Source organism: Pogona vitticeps, chromosome 3 (assembly GCF_051106095.1).
Source record: "Pogona vitticeps strain Pit_001003342236 chromosome 3, PviZW2.1, whole genome shotgun sequence".
NCBI classification, from domain to species: domain Eukaryota; kingdom Metazoa; phylum Chordata; class Lepidosauria; order Squamata; family Agamidae; genus Pogona; species Pogona vitticeps.
In genome coordinates this window covers 242,533,433-242,552,973 of record NC_135785.1, presented here as the reverse complement: position 1 = coordinate 242,552,973, position 19,541 = coordinate 242,533,433, and the positions used below count along the sequence as shown (strand labels likewise).

The 19,541-nt window shown below is 41.2% G+C and overlaps 1 long non-coding RNA gene across 1 annotated transcript in view; it reads right to left on the bottom strand.

Moving 5' to 3' along the window:
- Positions 1–5,771: 5,771 nt before the first annotated feature.
- LOC140705391 (uncharacterized) overlaps positions 5,772–19,541 on the bottom strand; it is a 34,558-nt gene continuing 20,788 nt past the window's right edge. The window contains exons 2-3 of the long non-coding RNA XR_013543375.1: positions 10,708–10,899; positions 5,772–7,196 (exon numbers count right to left, since the gene is read on the bottom strand). This is a non-coding gene — a long non-coding RNA (uncharacterized LOC140705391). The remainder of the gene's footprint in view (positions 7,197–10,707; positions 10,900–19,541) is intronic.

Below are 19,541 nucleotides of genomic sequence, written 5' to 3'. Positions count from 1 at the left end.
TCCCATATGCAAACCTACAGCAATACAATCCATACTACCTCTTCAGGATGGATCCACCTCATTCTCCTGCTTGTGTAGACAAATATCCCATTAAGATTATACTTTTAGCCAAAAAAAGTGTGGACAGGAATACTCCAACTCAGAGCACTCCCTCTCTCTCCAGTTATGTTGTTTTCCTGTAAGTGAAAGGCAATGAATTTGGAGAACTCCACTATCAGTGACGCTGTCCACAACCTGAATATATTTAAGGTGTCACTTGCACTGGTATGTAGTCTCGCAGCAGAATTATCAAGAAAGTTAATTGTTACCTTTCATCTCATTATTGTTCAGCGAGTGGTCCATTTGGCAAATCCACTTAAAAAGAGTGTGGAGTAAGGGCGGGAAAGATGCAAAGATTTATTGACTGACTGACTTCTTCTTTCAGCTTTAGATTTATACGTTCGGTTGATGTGGGAGAACAGATGTATAGAGCCAACAATTTGTACTAAGTGCAAATTTCTTTCTCAGCAGCCTGCAGCAAAATCATGGTAATAAAAATTTATAACATATGGATGTACTTTCATGGTGTTTTTCCATCAGTATATACACATCATAACATCTACACTGGTATTAAAAGTGGAAATAACTTTAAATTGTTACCAGTCTTAACTATAATTCTTAAGTACCTTCAAACAAATGATTTCACAATTCAGTTTAGCAATACTGAGCCAATATTTGAGACTGGATCCTAAGGATGTTTCCTTAGGAGTAAATTCCGCTGAAATGAACGAATGTTGTAAACCATCTGCTTCAAAGTAGGGGATGGAAAGAAGGAGATGGAAGACAATTAAAGGATCCAGGATCCAGGAAGGATGTCTGGCAGTAGAAGAGCAAAATGGAGTGAAACTGGGAGAAAGCAATTCACCTTGCTTTATTGCAGCCCCCACAACCAATCAATTTGGGAGGGCTGGAAAACCTGTAGGATAGGTTTCTAGGTCATGCAGAGTGTTCCATGGAGGGGAGGAAAAACGCTAGTACATTGTGGGAACATAATAGTTATGTTCCTGTCCTGACTGAAATCTTGCTCTCCTTTTTTTTTTGGGGGGGGAAGGCCCTATTCTATGTTTTAACAGCTTTGTCTACTATCTTACTATTCCCCAATAACTACTCATGGCAGGAGCCAGGAAGGGAGAGCATGTTGTATAAACTCATGTTCTGTTGTGACCTCTATGGTAGCTGACAGGACTGACCCAATAACGAGGATATTAAAAGCATCCACATTCATCAATACAAGCAGTCTACATCTGGCCAAATTATTCTGGCACTTGCTGCATAAAATTTCACAGTGCTTCTCCCAGGCAACCAAACATACAACAATAATACTACCATTATAAAATCATAGAACCATAGAAAGGACTTATAAGGCCATTGAGTCCAATTCCCTCCTCAGTGCAGGAATCCAAATAAAGGTAGATCTGACAATGGTTTTATAATTTTCTCCTGAATGCTTCCAGTGTTGGAGCACTCACCACCGCCCAAAATAATTGGTTCCATTGTTGTGCAGCTCTAACAACTAGGAAGTTTTTCTTGATATTCAGTCAAAATCGGGTTTCCTGTACTTTGATCCCACTATTAAATGTCTTGCACTCTGGGATGATCAAGAACAGATCCTGTTCCTCCTCTGTATTTCAAGTATTTGAAAGATGCTATTATATTCACCTCAATCTTCTTTTCTCAAAGCTAAATGGGCCCAGTTCTTTCAGTCTTTCCTCAAAGGGCTTTGTTTTCAATCCCCTGACCATCCCGTTGCTCTCCTCTGAACTTGTTCTAAATTGTCTGCGTCCTTCTTAAAGTGCAGTGTCCAGAACTGGATTCTAGATGAGGCCTAGCCAGTGCCAAATAGAGAGGGACTAGTACCACATGGGATTTGGAGACTGTACTTTTATCAATGGAGCCTACAACAGCATTGGCCTTTTTTGCAGCCACATTGCATTGTTGGCTCATATTCAGCTTGTAAACTACAACAATTTATGACTTCGTAAATCACTGAAAGGAGGATGCCTCACTTTGCCTAAGGGTAGGGCCAAATGAAATAGATAATGGGAATTATAGAACTTGCCACATTAGTTTATTCTTGGAAAACTCATCAAACAATGTATTACCCTATATGAACCTTGTTCCAAGGAAAGTTCAGAGGCATTACACAGAGACTGTCCAGGTGAGTAAATCATCCTTCACTAAACAGGAAGTGGAATTTTTATTTGCAGTCTAGGGCACAAGCGTACAAATTCCTATGAATTTGTAACACTGTATGCTAACAGTCTCATAGTTTGGAAACTACTAAAAGAATAGGAATAAATCAATTATCATTGTCACAATGAAGTGAAAAGTGGGTCATACAAGTGAATGGGATGAGTGTTTTTAATGCGTTTGTCCAAATTTGTAGAACTGGATCGTAATTTTGGCCAATATTTGGTTGGCAGTTCTTTGGGAGTGAATGACAAAAAGGAATTATTTCCTTTTGACCAAAAGTAATCTTGGTGGTGGTGGTGGGTTTCAGTGAACTTGGTTTACTATAATTTCCTTCTCTGCATGTGTATGTCATAATTCAAGGGAGCAAGCAAAACCTTCTTGACCTTGAGGGCACAGTATTAGTATGATCAGATCAGTGGCCAAGATCTGTACACATAGCTAAACATCAAAATGACTGTTTCTCCCTCTGTTCTGTCCTTCACATAGTGATAGCAAGCAGCAACATTGGGAACACTGGGTATTTAATATCTCCCAGCCCTTCATGATCCTGTCTTGAGAATGCCATGGGTGTCTGTGGGAAGGGATGGGTATGGTAGACACCTTGCCCCAGCTCTAGAATCCTAAAATTGTTATTTATTTCAATATACATAGTTAAGTTAACCCAACTCCCATACTCTAGCAACACAGGAAGAAGCATAGGTACAAAAATCACTGTGACTCAAGCTGTGAGGCCAAGACCCTCTGCCCTTGAGCAGTCTGAATGAGGCAGCAGAACAACTTAGTTCTAATGATGCCACTGCCATTCCCACCACTGGCATCAGGATGACTACCACCAAGTTGGCAGTGATTTCTTTTATTTAAGGCTTTTATCCCTCCACCCCACCCCCCGTCACCATTCCAAAAGCTCCAGAAGGTTTCCTAAAGATGAAAGGGAGCCTTGGGAAGTCTCAGAACCTGAAGGACAGGAGATAGGATTGTCATGGACTGATGATATTATCCCAGTTGAACAGTGTAAAGTTACATCAATAGAATTTCAGCCATATACTCCGTCTATGTACAATGATAATATAATAGTGTACAAACGACAGTAAGGTTAACAGTCTATGGATATTGTTAATAGACTTTGCCTCTTTCGCCCACATAGCCTTTGGAGACTGCTGTTTTTCTTCCACAAGGAATAGCAGGTAAACCACATTGAGATCATTACTGGAGGTAAGTATAAGGAGTGAAATCCCCTTCTATCATCATTGAGCTTAACTTAGTTTGCTACTAGCAGTCCAGGAATGCTGGTTTACTTTCCTCCATCACCCAGCTTGTTGGCTATGAAAAAATGTGGGGTGAGTTTCCCTGTTTCACAGGCCACATTGGAAGCAACTGAGGGCTTTGAAGGAGATGTAAAGGACTGCATGCATTTCTCACAAATGACCATTTTTCTCTCCCATTATCTCTTTCACAGGTGTTTCAACAGCTAAACCTGCAAATTGAGTCCATGTTTATCTTCCAATTGCAAATTACAAAACAAAGCAGGCTAAGTGGAAAATGTGTGAGAGAGGAAAGTCATGTGCTGTTTAAAAAAAAAGAAGCATTTTAGTATTGGGGAAAACATCTATGCCAATAACATGGTGGATGTTGTCATCTCGTTCGATTCTTATGAAGCAGCTAAGGTTTTTAAATAGCAGCTACACAGCTCATAAGGTCTGATGCAGCCATCTCACTATATTTCCTAGGGAGTGGACAGAATTACTGTTGGAACAACACTACGTGCTATATTTTTTTAAAGGGGAAAAACCCCACAAAAAGTAAGAAACCCTTCCCGCGTGTAAAATAATCCAAACTCATCTAGCCTGAGCTCTTCACAGGATTTCTGCTGCTCCCTTTCTGAGAGCAGACCACTTTCTCCACCATAAAGTTTTATTTTGCATAAGTTTGGCTGGACTGCAGCCTGCTTCTTCAGATGCACAGAGTGAAACCTTGGTAGATAAAGATTTATACACATGTGTAGAAGAGGGAAATATGATAGAAATTCAAAAGAAGCCAATACGGCGATGGACTTTACAGGGGCTGCTAAAGGTTGCTCAACAGTTATTGAGTGGTGACAAATATACATCTCAGTGGAAATACTTGTTTTAGGATTTTGTTCCACCTGCTGCAACAGAATAACATGGCTTTTCTTTGGGGATCAAGAGAAGAACTGGGCAACGTAGCAGGTCTTTCAACTGAGCCAAGGAAATGGTTCTGCCTCTTACCACATCTCCCTTTGCCACAGCTGGCTAGAATGGCTGATGGCGATAGTGACCAAAATGCTTGAAAAGCAGGTTCATCAAACTCCTGGAATTAAAATCTACACATTTTTATTGCAATGCATATATTACATTGCTTGCTTGCTTGCTTGCTTGCTTGCTTGCTTGCTTCCTTCCTTCCTTCCTTCCTTCCTTCCTTCTATACCGTGCCATCAGTGTGAATGCTTTCTGGGTGGGTCACAACGCACCAAACATAATTAGTCATATAAAAAACATGAAATAAAAATAAATTAAAACCCTGTCTCTAGCTAAATTTATAAAAACTGTATTTAAAGAAATTCAAAGCAAATTTTAGCATCCCAGGTCAATTAGTAAAATACTAGTAAAAAGCAACTTTATACAGTTTGGTTTTAATTAACTTCCTGAAAATTGATAGGGATGGCACTTCATGAACCTATGTAGGAAAAACCCGCAACAACCACTATGTAGGAAGCTTATTCTAGAGGGAAGGGGCCATGACTAGAGATAGGCACAAGCCACCAAACCATGCCCATCTTCACCTACAAGTGAGAAACACATTTTCTGGTATCAGCTCTTTTGGTTTCCTTAGCAGGTGGGACTGATATTTTTCAGATGAGACATTTCAACAAGTGTTGAGGTATTAAACCACTGCTGGATAGCTCAGTGGCTGAGATCTCTGACTGTGGAACCAGAAGTTGGGAGTTCGATTCCCCCAGTGAGCCTCCTTGACAGGGGCTCGACCTGATGATCCATAGGGTCCCTTCCAGCTTTGCATTTCAAAGATTATTATTATATTATTTATAACCAGCACCCTGAATTGGGTACAGAAGCTACAGGGAACCAATGAAGGTGTGCCAAGACTGGGGATTTATGTTCATATCTGCTGGTACCTGTAATCAATCTGGCAGCTGCATTTTGGACCTGCTGGAGTTTCTGTACCAACTTCAAGGGCAGTGCTACATAGACAGCATTTTAGAAATTATCAATGTGTGAAGCATTGTTGTGAGACAGTTCTTGTGCAGTTAGGGGTGCCAGAGTTGATTAAAAGGCACTGTTAGCCACAACAGATATCTGTGCCTCCATAGAGAGAGATGGATCTAAGAGCACCCACCAGCTGTGAATCCAGTCTTTCAGGCGAGTGTAACCCCATCCAAACTCAATTTCCTTCTACCTCATCTCACAATCTACCCAACATTTAGATCTCCATCTTATCTGGATTGAGTTTTAGTTTATTGGCCCTCGTCCAGTCCATTATTGTGGTTAACGCAGCACTCGAGAACTTGCACAGCATCAACTGCAGATGAAGAAAAGGAGAACTAGAGCTGTATGTCGTCATCAGAATATTAATGACAATGAACTGCAAATCTCCATATGACTTCTCCCAGTAGCTTCATGTAAATATTAAAAAGCATTCAGGAGACAGACAATCCCTGAGGGACCCCATAATGGTGATCCCAAGAGGAGGACATATCATGCCCAAGTTGAGGTCAGCCCTCAAAAGGAAGGACTGGAGCCAACAAAGAAATGGAGCCCTCAAGTCCTCAACTCTATAGCTGTCTCAGAAGGATACCATGGCTGATTGTATCAAATGCCACTTAAAGAACCAGGAGCACAAGCAGGATTACACATTCCCTATCTGCCTCCTTCAGGAGATTGTCATTCAGGGTGATAAATGCTGCTTCAGTTCCATGGTATGGTCTGAACCCCAAATGAAATGAATCTAGGCTATTTGTATTGTCCAAGAATGTCTGCAGCTGGCTGGCCACCACCCTGTGTATCAATTTGCCCCAGAATGGAATACTGGCAACAGACCTACGTATAGTTATTAAGATAATTCATTACTAAGTTTTCTTTCTCTGGAATGGGCCTTATAATGGCTAGAATACAGTGTAATACTTAATTTGCTCTTTGTGTATGTTGGCCTAAGCAACTGGGTTGGAGGCATCGTTGTCGATATCCTAACATCAAACCATGTCTCCTCCAAAAGCTGCAGAAGGATTTGGGACGCAACGTTTCTGACTCCATATTTTTCTCATTTCATTATTTATTCCTGTATTAAAATATTCATATTCTGCTCTACATCAAAAGTATTCAGACAGCAGTACAGGCAGCGATTCAGGAACAAAATTTGAAACAATTCAAAAATGTGTTGAATGTTATACACAATGTTCACCACACAGTCTGGTCTCTGCTTGTAAATTCTAGACTCAAGGATAAGAATGACAAATTGAATCATACATTCAAAGAATAATCTTTGTTGACTAAAAGATAAGATAACTCCCCCCCCAGAACTTAGTGGACAATACGTGGAATAAATCAGGAAACATTCCATGGCTATTTCTTTTCTTGGTAATGTCTGTTTTGGGTGTGCCTATTTTATTGAGAATCCAGCTTTTGAACATTATAAACTATTTCAGACAGAGCCAGAAAAGCATGCGTGTGTGTTCCTTTTCCTTGCTGCTTTTTCTACCTTAAGCATTTAGTCTTCTTGGGGTTTTTTATTGCTTCTCAGGATCCTTTTTCATTTTATAAACGTTTGAAATTCTTCTTATGGCTGCAAATGTGATGGCAGCTATAAATTCCTCACTCCATTTTTAAAAATCCCTTTGACATGTGACAAGGAGTTGGAGTTATATAGAATGCCGAGTTTTATGTTTTTTTTTCCGTGTTACCCACATCTGTAGGCCCATTATAATCCATCATCTGTAACATATACAAAGGAAAATTGATCAGAAATATTAAGTCCAAGAAGCATTCCTTTTGACATGAAGTTGGACTGCCTGGTTCAAATGGAAGACAGTATGTACTTCACAGCACCAATGCTGCCATCTTACACATGAACATGTCCTAGCCATGCGAGTTAGTGATATGACAATTTTCTTTCGAGTCCTGATGAAGGCAGATAAATATTGTGTGAGGGCACAGTTGGGAACTGAGCAAGACTAGCAAGATACTTTGGCCTGACTGCCATAACTAGACCCATTTAATCCATTGTTGAATGATATGTGCCAACACATAAGTGACATCCACTGTTTTCTGGTCTATTCCACTCTGGTTGGGACTAGCAATTGGATTTAGGCCAATGATAATGTAGGAGAGCTCCTACTAGATCAGACCAAAGGTCCAGGACCAATACTAGAGTTGGGGGTAGAGGCTGGAAAATTTCCATCCACTGTCATCACCCCAACACCTTTTTTTACCCTCCTGTGTGGGCAAAAAATCAGTTGCAGTTCCACACTGTTTATCCACCATTTAAACCTTTGAATGAATCTTGATGGGACATTGCTTTGAATCACTGTGAAACATTTAAAATGGTGATCCGCCATCTGACATTTTTCACAGTGCCTCATAACAATGTCCCTTAAAGGCATTACAGGAAAACTTAAGTGTTGGATAGCTGGTAGCTGCCTGTCACCAGTCGAACTATAAGCTGGAAAGGTGGACTCGGGCATCAGTATCTGTGGGACCATGGCTGCTGTCCAAAGATGTCAAATGTTGCTTCAGCTGTAAAAACTGATTTAATTTAGTGGTGGGCAAAATGTCACCCCTTAACGGTTGTTCAACTGCAATTCTTATCAGCTCAATGCAGTATAACCAGGGGTGAGGAGCTCAGGGAACTGTAGTCCAACACCATCAGGAAAGCTGGTCCATCCCTAATTTTATTGGATGTTCTGATTCCAACAAAATGTTTTTGGGAAGCAAGGAAGCAGAAAGCAGGCTGCTTGAGGCTGACAGCAAGCCAATGCCCAGCTTAGACTAGAAGCAACTGATTAGCCTACTGCTGCTTTGTTCAGTGAGCCACTGAACTATAAGGTCAGAGTGTTTCCTAGAAAAGAGAGACTTCCTAGAGTTTAGGGTAGGTCTGCTCACCTTAGCTGGCTTATGGCTTCTTGATACTTGGAAAGATGATGAAGATGTCCTATTCAGGCTGGGCAAGAACAGTTCTTACTGGTTTCTACTCTGTGCCTTAGAGAGCTCATAATCCAGGTTGAGAAAGATCTGATTACCCAAATTAAAATGAGGGCACCCTTCCTGTTATGGCCTGGGCCAGCTCTGAATGCTAATCTTGTCTTCCACCTCATGTCAGTGACACTACCTCACTTGTCAGTCCGTGGTGGAATTGGACAGTGCTTTCCCACGGCAGCTATTTATTTATTTGTTTGTTTGTTTATTTATTTATTTATTTAATTTATACCCCGCCTATCTGGCCCACCGGACCACTCTAGACGGCTTCCAAATATAAAATCAAATAATAAAACATAGACAAATACATAATAATCAAACAAGAACAGCAGTAAAAATAAAAAGGAAAAGTAAGAAAAAATCAAGAGTTGGCTGGAGGGAAGGCCTGAATAAACACCCATGTTTTTAATTGGGTTTTAAAGGTGCCCAGCGTGGGGGCCGCGCGAATCGCCGGAGGGAGATTGTTCCAGAGGCGAGGAGCCACCACCGAGAAGGCCTGGTTTCATGTCTTCTCCTTCCGGGCCTCTCTCAGCGTCAGGCTCCTCAGCCTCACCTCCTGACTCACGCGGGTGATCCAGGTAGACCTTGGTGGGAGGAGGCGTTCCGCCAAGCTACACACACACCCTGTAAGCAAAGGACAGTACGATGCCTGTTGTCTTCGTAATATCTTATATTAACCTCCACTATTTATTTCTGTTAAAATGTGTATTTGTGTATTTTACAGAAATGTGAGGCAATAAAGACTGATTCCCAATCAAGCTAAAGGGCAGGGATGGGCATGAACCTTGATTCAGAGGTTCATGCCAGTTTGTACGTGTGGCATCACAGATAACACACGTTCCCTTGCCTTGCCTCCCTTGCTGGATCCTCCACTCACCAGTCAGTAGGTGCTTCTCTCCTCCTCCTCTTCAGCTGTTTGAAGGAGCACGGGCTTCCCTACCGCACCTTGATCTCCCACCCAGACAAAGAAGCAGGACAGGCACCCTCGTGTCCCTGCCAGGGACTGGTTGAACAGCCAAAGAGGAAGGGGAAAGGAGTACATGCTGCCTAGTGAATGGGCCATTGGCTGGGGAGGTGGGGTGCTCTGCGTATGAACCAGCACAAACCTCCGAACTGAGGTTCATGCCCATCTCTACTAAGGAGTGATGACGCAGGTTAGGCTATCATATAAATATCAAGGATGGAACACATTCTCTCTCTCTCTCTCTCTCTCTCTCTCTGGTCTGGGAGTTGTTGTCCAAAGAAAGCAACATTCCCCCCCCCGACAAATATCCCCCACTGACTGAGAAACACCACACTCAAAGTGGGCATGTGTGTGTATACATATGTGTATCTTACTCTTTTTGTTCTTCGAGGCTACTGAGAAAGCACAAAACCATCATTCATGTATTAAAGAAAGAAAATGGGGAGAAATTTAGCCTCTCTGCCTCCCTCTTCCATCATGTCTGCTACCAGCGGGACGCGCATCTTTTGATATGTTTATCTGAGGCTGCTAATTCAGCCAGCTCCTGTAAGCCATCCCCTTTCTTTGTATGAAAATTACCCTTGTGTGTCTAATATATCAAGGAGGATTCAGTCCTGGTGTAGCAAGGATACATGCGCATTAAGACAGCAAATCTTGCAAGAACAACAGGAAAGGCTGATACAGAATCTTCCCATGTCCTTTTTTGCTTGAGGAGTTCTGCCCATTTTTTGTTTGCTATGGTAGCAAGCAACATCAGCAAGGCCCTAGTTTAATCCTCTCATGGCTATAGGTTTGAAGAATGAAAATCTTTTCAAAACAAATGTTGATGACATTAAAATTGGTAATAGATGTCACTTCAAAATAGTTTAAACAACCATTTGCTATTTCATTTGCCTATAAAAACAAGGCCATTGTAAATGTCAGTCCCATTATTGTCAGTGACACAATACAAAAACTGTGGTAGGTAAATTTCACAGGATGTCATAAAATACATTTGACAAAAAACACATGCTTCTTTTTTTAATCATTAAAGATTCCTCCCCCCACCCAATAGATTAGGCCAAACTGTACAATCCCATTTGATTTACTTGGTTTCTATAATGAATCACTGGAGTAATCCCAGAGGATGCAGTGAGGCAATAAAATATTGGGAAGGGCTTTTAGCTTAATGGTAGAGTGCACGCCTTGCCTTCATAAGGCCATGGGTTTAAACTACACCAATCCCAATCTACAGCATTGCAAATGCAAGCATTCTACAAACACTTCATCACATTTCAATGTACTTACCACCTGCACAAGCTTGTTCTCATGCTATTTTAGAACAGGAGCAGACCTGTCCAGGCCATTGTATCCACTTCAGGCACCAGTTTAAGGATATCAGCAAGCTAGAACATGTCCGGAGGAGGGCAACCGAGATGGGCTCAATGACTCTTGTGGTTCTTGTCAACTTCACAAGTTCTGAGTGTCAGGTATGTTCAGCTTGGAGAAGAGAAGAATGTCAAGTGTTATGACAGCTGTCTTCAAATATCCAAAGGCATATTTGAAGATGGAGAAAGTTTGGTTCCTATTGTTCTAGTGGGCAGGACCTAAACCATTGGATTCAAATTAAAAGAAAGGAGATTTAAATCAAACATTAAGAAGATTGTCTGCATGACCCTGGAATGGACTACTTAGGAAGGTGGTTTTTCTCCTCCATTGAAGGGTTTGTTTATTTGTTTTAAATGTAGATATTTATTTATTTATTTATTTATTTATTTATTTATTTATTTATTTATTTATTTATTTATTTATTTATTTATTTAATTTATGCCCCACCTATCTAGTCAGTTGTGGCCACTCTAGGCGGCTTACAACACACACTAAAAACTAAAACATATAACATATCACATAACATAACATAATTTGCATAATTAAAAGACAGAATAATTTTTTTCCCAAAGATGGAGAGAAACAGGGTATATTATAACAGAAAGAAAAAGAATAATTAGGTATTAGGCGGAAAGGGGGAAGGCCTGCCTGAACATCCATGTTTTCAGTTGTTTTTTAAAAATACCCAGCGAGGGAGCTGCGCGAATGTCAGGCAGTAAGTTGTTCCAGAGGCGAGGAGCCACCGCCGAGAAGGCCCAGTTTCTTGTTTTTTCATTCCAGGCCTCCCTCGGTGTCAGGCTCCTCAGCCTCACCTCCTGACTCCCCTGGGTGACACGGGTAGAACTGGGTGGGAGTAAGCGTTCCGCCAAGTATCGAGGCCCTAAACCGTTTAGGGCTTTAAACATAAGCGTCAGAACTTTGAAGTCAACGCGGAAACGAATGGGCAGCCAATGCAGCATGGCCAGAATAGGAGAAATGTGGTGGTATCTTCGCGCTCCACTTAGGAGTCTGGCCGCTGCATTCTGCAGCACTTGGAGTTTCCACGTCAGCCTAAAAGGTAGCCCCACGTAGAGCGCGTTACAGTGGTCTAATCTTGAGATTACGAGCGCATGGACCAAGGTGGTGAGCGCGCCCACATCGAGATAGGGTCGCAGCCGGGCTATCCGCCAGAGATGAAAAAAGGCGGTGCGGACCACCGACGCCACCTGGGTCTCCATGGAGAGCGCCAGGTCCAGATGGATCCCCAGACTGCGAACCCCGCTCTTTGCGGCAAGGGTCACCCCTCCCAAACGAGAGGGAGTCGCCCAAGCCACCAACAGTGGGGGCACCCACCCTCAAGACCGGGTTCAGCCTCAGCCCATTCTCCTGCATCCATTTCAGTATGGCCCCCAGGCAGCGCTGAAGGGAAAGGACAGCATCACCTGCAGTTGGTGAAAAGGAGATGTAGAGCTGGGTGTCATCCGCATACTGATGACACGACGCCCCACATCCCCTGATGACCCCACCCAGCGGCCTCATGAAGATGTTAAACAGCATTCGGGAGATAATCGACCCCTGTGGAACCCCACAATTGAGATTCCACGGGGCCGAGGCACTCTCCCCAAGCTGTACTCTCTGGGGATGGTCCTCCAAGAAGGAACGGAGCCAGGCAAGTGCCAGGCCACCAATTCCCAGCTCGGAGAGCCTCCCCAGGAGGATACCGTGGTCGGTACACACAAAGAAAGCATGCACACAAAAGAAAGCATGAAATAGTTTTGCACATACTTCGAAGAAGGACCAGCACTTGTGCAAACATGTTCAACGTGGGAAGAGGCCTGGAGAGAGATATCTGAAGAAGCTTGTATACAGGAGAGAAGAGCCATAGAAACAGGCAGCTAGTTATATTCAGCATGATTTTTCTCAGTTTCCCTTGTTTGTGTAATTTGTAACCTCAAAGGTGGAGGGCACATGGCTTAGCCATTGAACTGGGGTGTGCACAGTAGAAAAAGATCAGTTATTTGGTATATGAACTTACATTAGCATTTCAAGGATGTAAATATATACATGGCTGTGATGGTGCACACAGTAAAGTGCATTAATCTGTCAAAAATCAAGAGGTTTTCAAGCTTGCATAACCAGTCAGTATTTCAGTAACAGTTTGGAAACTGTGGTCTCTATCTGAGATTTCAATTCTTCATGGAATGTTCATAATATGAATCAAATGACTGTCTCAAGAAGATGGAAAGCCAAAAGTAGATTAAGAACACTATTACCTGGAATGGGTTACAAAATTAGCTTTCCATACACTGAAACCAAGCAAAACACGAAAAAAAAACTGATTTTCCACTACCATCTACTACTGAATATTTATCACCACCTCTGGCTCAGGGCACTTCAAACCTGGCAAGCATGTTAGAGTAGCAGAGAGGTCAAAAGGGTACTTAACCTGAAACATCCTTGAAACTTTCCATTCAGTGTAGTGACTGATACAAACACAGAAAAATACCCTAAATGAATTGCCTATTCGGTTCGAAACAGAGCTTTTAAAACTTACTACAACTCCTAGGATTCTGAGAAGTGCATGGCAAAAAAAGTAAATTTTCTAACCTGCAGTTAGAAAATAATTCAAGCTGTAACGTGCATGTTTATGAAATAAAGTTTGTGAAGTTGCAAACTATACTGGTAAGAACCCTACTAGTGTTCGTATAAGATTTGTGTAGCTAGCTGCAGCTAATTGATGAGGTGCCAAGTCATGTTTTGATCGCACACATGGTCACACAACCAGTTGCACAGTCAAAGCAGAACCCGGCATTTTGGCAATTAGGCTCAGCAAGTTAGCCAAACGTATCATAAATACCACTAGGATTCTGGCCACCCTGTTGCAATTTAAGCAATTTAAGTCCCAGCTTCCATCTAGTATGTCTTTAACTTTTTAGGGATTCAGCAAAGGTTTTGCCTGTCCTTGCCCCATGGATATATATCTATCCATGACGGTCTCTTTTTTTTTTAATTTAATACTGTGGGCTGTACACATGGGACCATGTCTGAGCAACTGGAATACAGACTAAGCCAGCATTTAAGGCTTGATGATTAACCAGAAAACAACACAAGCTAATCTGCAAGTTGCGGGACATCAGAAAAGTCTGTGGGATCATGTTCAGATCCTCATCAGATGGCTTTTAACGCTTAAGAAACAAGCACATTGAACAACAATTGAGCCTGTAGCGCTCTTAGTCTGTTGTAGCACAAAAGAAGTGTCATCTGAACAAGTGTGCTTGGACACACAAAAACTCATGAAAGGTGCTACAAAATGTCTGGTTTCTCTTGTTCTAACTACAGGTTATCTGTAACATCCAATACCACCCTATTTAGGTCTTAGTCTGGAGCTGTCTGTTCCTGAAATAACATACAGTATGACTCAGTTCAAATGAAACCAAACCCTGATCTCTACAGAGATCCACCTCAGGAGGTGGTGAGCGCTCCAATGCTAGAGGCATTCAGGAGAAAATGAGACAGCCATCGGACAGATATACTTCAACTTGGATTCCTGCATTGAGCAGGGAGTTGGACTCCATTATTCTATAGTTATTGCAATGTGTTCTACATGGGGCACCATTTGGAAAGTGTTTGGAACCAGAGAGTCCCAAATGCTACAGCCAGGCTGTTGACTGGAGCCACATATAGTAATAGAAATTCTTAGCTGCAACAAATTCCTTGGCTATTTGTCCATTTATGGACACAATTCAAGGTGTTGATTATGACCTATATGGCTTGGGTCCAATCCATCTTAAGGTTTGCAAAGACCCCTCCAGAAGCCTGCCCTGTTCTTATGATGCTCAAGAGAGGCTTCTGTTTTTGTCCCACCCCATCCATACCTCTTATGGCTTGGGGAGGGCAGGAAAGCAGGCCTTTTCAGTGTCTGCTCTCAGGCTCTGAAGCTCCCTTCTAAGGGAGGCTAAGCTAGGACCTTTTAATGACGTGGGGTTTGCTGTTATTGTCATGTTATTTTCAAACTGGATTTAACTTTATTACTTGTGCAATTGTTTTAACCTTAAGATGTATTTACGGGTGTACGAAGCACAAAGAGACTCACAAGGTAACCCTGATCCCCAGTCTCAATCTCTGTTTTTGCCTAAAAATGTACACTTGCCTATAGGAGCATAATTATCTATTTAAACTCTATTTGAAGAAGCATATATCCCTTAAAGGGTTGAAATAACACACACACACAAAAAAAACCAAAAAACACCTGGAAGTGATTCAGGGTGTTGTAGACGAAAAAGAAAAAAAAACTTTTCTAAGCTGTAATTAGAGCACCATAATAGGATGGTAAAGTAAGCTCAAGATTAAGGTAACAAACTGTTGTTTCCGTGCATTTTTACACACAGAATTTGCTAATGTTTGTTGCTGAGGTCCTGGTTCCTCATTTGTTTTGGTGGTGGGTCACTAAGTTCCTAAAATCAATGCAAGTGTTTAGTTAAGCTAGCCCTGAGAAGGGTCCCACTCCAACAGCATAGATTCAATAAAGAATGCTGGGGGAATTCTAAAGAAGAATCCGAGCACTCACCTGTAAGTCTACATCAACAACTGGACTGGGGTCTGAAATGAGTTCTAGTTCAGTGCTGGGGGGGGGATCCTTTCTTTTAAAAAATTAAGCAGTAGCTTGAGATCATGCCTCCAAGAAAGAGCTTTGAAAATACCCCTACTAGCATTATTAAGAAAGATTAAAATTATGTGAGCAAGGGGTGGGAATCAGACGTGGTAATAAAACTGGATACTTGAGTGTGTTGGCTAAAATTTATTAGCTCAGGAGCTCTAATGCAAGTACATTCCTATGCAAAATTCTTGGTCCACTGCCAGAGGGTGTTAACACACCAAAAAATATTTATACTGGTCCATGACCACTAGCTGTGATATGTATCATTTCTTGCAAATGTCTTGCAAGAAGAGGTCATTGCAGGGCAGCTATAAGAAAATGACGTTTTATATGAACTGTGTGCCTTTTGCTGCAGAGTAATGAGGTGTTAGGCAAAACTGAATACTTAACATGTGAAAAAAATGTGAGCAGCAACGTCACTACAGTCAGTTAGCAGTAAACAGGGTGGGATTTCAGTCTTCGGGAAAAATCCCACCCAAAAACTATATAAAATGCAAATAAACTGATACGTTAAAAATCCATAAAACATTATTGCAATTGTAAAAATATTCAACATTCAAATAGGCTACAATTATATTATTAACAACAGAGAATAGAAATGTTACTGTTTTGGATTATAGCTGCAGTGTTCCCCTATCCAGGCTTGACACTGACCATACCAGCTCGGAGAATCTGATAGCTGGAGTCCCAAATGATACGTTTCCAGCTTCTGTTAAGAACAGAATATCTCCCTCAAATGTCAAGGGAGCTTGCATAGAGAAGGACCAGTGGGATGTCTAACTATTCATTTTGCTCCAGCTCAGGGAGTAGCATTCAATATTCATCTCTCTAGATGAATGTCACAGAATCATAAAACAAGAGAGTTGGAGGAAAATCTGCTTGTGATCTATTACAACCCACCATTCAACAGAAGGAAAACAGAGTGAGTGCCAGCAGATAGGTTTCTGGTGTTTGCCTCCCAAGGAAATTGGCTGCTGTCGTGAATTGTTCTGACCACTGAGAAGTTGCTGCTCATGTTCAATGAAAAGCTACCTGGACTTCCCTCCCATGCGAAGCAAGACTGGGCCCATCTTTGATGTCATTCCACAAGCAAGTGAAGACCTTTCTCTTCTTTCCCTTAGTGACTGACAGTCTTAACAGTTTAAAAAATGGATTGTTGTGCTCTGTTGCATTAAAATGTGTTTTTAATATTGATTTTATTTATGGGTTTTAATAGAATACGTCTCTATGTGGTCATGTTGACCAGATAGGTAGGGTACAAATAGAATAAATAAATAAAAAATAATAATTCTTTTAAAAATATTTTTATACTTGCTGGTTTTAGCTTTTAAATATCACTGTTTTCAGTGATAGGAGCTAACTTGGGTCGTTGTGAGGAGAAAGGCAGTATAAAATATTTTAAATAAATAAATAATATTAAATATCCATCTGTATTTTAAGACCATTAGAACCAGCCATGCTGTCTAGAGTAAGAGAGAACAGCTGAAATCCTGTTGCATACCTCCACCTGCACCAAAGAATGACAGCAGCAGCAGGAGGAGCTGATTGCTGCTGATTAAATGCCCCCTGTTGCGATTTCAAGGTGCACATGGCCCACACATGATGCAGTGAAGCTGTGTGCATTCTGAAATCACAAAAGGGAGCTTTCAGTCCATGGCAATCTTCCACTGCCAATGATGTCATTTCGGTTGTTCAGGTGGACCCCAGCCAACAGCATTTTGGTCAATAAAACTACCTCTTTCTCTACCGCAGAGATATTTCAAGATGCTGCCCAAAGACAATTCTCTTCTCAAAGGCATCCTCCATTTGAGGGGTTGTCTGGTCCACATCTCCTTAAAAGACATACTGTAGGACCATAAGAAGGGAAATCAGGGCTTTAGAGTTGTTCATTCCCAGGAGACTCGGCAGAGATGCAAGTCTTTTGGTTACACTAGGAAGATGTGTTATAATTCTGTTTAAATTATAAAAATCATTTGCAATCTTGACATTGTTGTGACAATAAAAGGAAAGAATACATTAACTTAATCAAAATCTTGCCATTGCTGTTGTACATATAAATGCACACATGCAGTAAATCACTGTCCTATTCTGACCTTTTGTTTGTTTGTTTGTTTTAGTGGGGTGGGGTAGGGTAAATATGTCCTCCTTTGGCTGACATGCAAATACACACCCTGTTTGAACCTGCTGTCAACCCTTTCCCTCCCTACCCCAATAGTCTTTTCTTCATGCAAAACATTCAGTTGATGTCATGGTCACTGAACAAGGAACATAAATATATGGCTCTCCCCAACTCGACTGGAATAGAATCATAGAGTTAAGTTCTTTTACAAGTCATAAGAGGTATCATGAAAGTCATTTAGTTCAACTTAGTACAATAGGAGCACTACTAAATGGAACAGTCGCATTTCAGACAGTCTGCCATAGTTTCCAGCAAATGTGAACCTTCTGAGGCAGTATATTTTACATCAAACAGTTCTTATCATCAAAATGGTGCTCTGATGCATAACCCAAACCTGTTATTCTGTGTTGGTTCTTGTCCTGCAAATCAGTTCCACTTTACACACAACAGTCCTTCAGATATTTATAGATCACTACAATTTCACTCTTTTCTTCCACAGAATAAATACGTTTGCATCTTTTAATTGTTCATGAAGAGGTTAGTTTCTAAATGCCTCATCATCCTTTTGTAATTCTTTATTTCTAGTCATACCAAGGCCTAAATCCAATATTTAGTCCCAACCATAACAGACTCACTGAATCAATGACATAGTCAGTCAAGACTTACAGAAGCATCATTGATTCAATAGGTCTACTCTATTTAGAACAAACAATTGAACGGAGACTCAAAATTTCACAATAAAGTTGGGAAATAGTAAATGTACATACTGTAAATGGAAGATAACTAATGAGCTAAAATGGATGACATTTCTCAAACTGATGTGCTCTTCAGAGGCTCACTTTGGTAAATAAATATCCTTTCTTATTTGAACAAGCGATAATCCCCCAAACCTCTCTGATGGGCAGCTTTGAGGGACAAGTACCATGTTTCCTCAAAATTCCTGCAGGTTGCCATGGCTGGGATATCCCCATCACTGAGGAAACAGAGGCCTTGGTAAAATGGTTAAACAAACATTAGTTATTGTTGAGCTTTGGGAAAGGATATTAGATTACATACCAGGAAAGCAAACCATGTCTGTTTTCGGCCTTCAAGAACCTTGATAGACTCTGTTTTCCTGTAGTGGGGAGCTTAGTTTTGATTACGAAGCACCCAGAAGTTTAGTTTATTTATCCAGGCATTATTCTAATATCAACTCAGCAAGGTCAGTTCTGCCTTCAATTACACAAGCAGCTCAATGGGAAATTCACTGCTACAGTTGAGAATGTAAATTTCCTCCTCCTCCTCCTCCTTTCTCTCCTCCTCCTCCTCCTTCCTCTCCTCCTCCTCCTCCATGGGAGTTATTTATATACTGTTTTAGGCTGCTTTCAGGAGAGAGAGAAAACTACTTGACATTCTTAATAACACAACTGCCTGTTTTATAGTTAACAGTTAAAAATGTGTTATATGTAAGTAAAATCACCTGTGACAAGAAAATAAAGATGGTTGGTTGTGAGGAATTGGAGGAAACAGTAAGAAAAAGTGATGACAATCTTTAAGGTCAATGTCGAAGATGAATTTTAGACTGTTATGGATCAATGTCATATAGAGACTGGAGCACTTTAGTCAGAAACAAAAGGCATGGGATATGGAAATCCAGAAATAAGAAAAGAGACACTGGGGAGAGGTGAACTAAACGAAGTACTTTCCATGAAACTCAAGCCATCAGAGAGGTTACAGTCTACAAAAACTGGCCACATGACTCTTTGTTTTTGTTCTATTTCATGTTTCTGTAACAAGCTAGCACAGTTACCACCTCCAAAAAGTTTAAAATGTGTGTGCGTGTGTGTGTGCGTGTGCGTGCGTGCGCATGTGCGTGTGTGTGTGTGTTTGAAAGGAAAAGTCAGTCTGAACTATTTTTCCCTCTTAACTCCACTCTCCATTTTGTTTCACTTTTGCTCAAAACACATACATCCTACAAACCCAAACCCAGTACCTGCTGTTTGCATTTTTAAGGGTTAT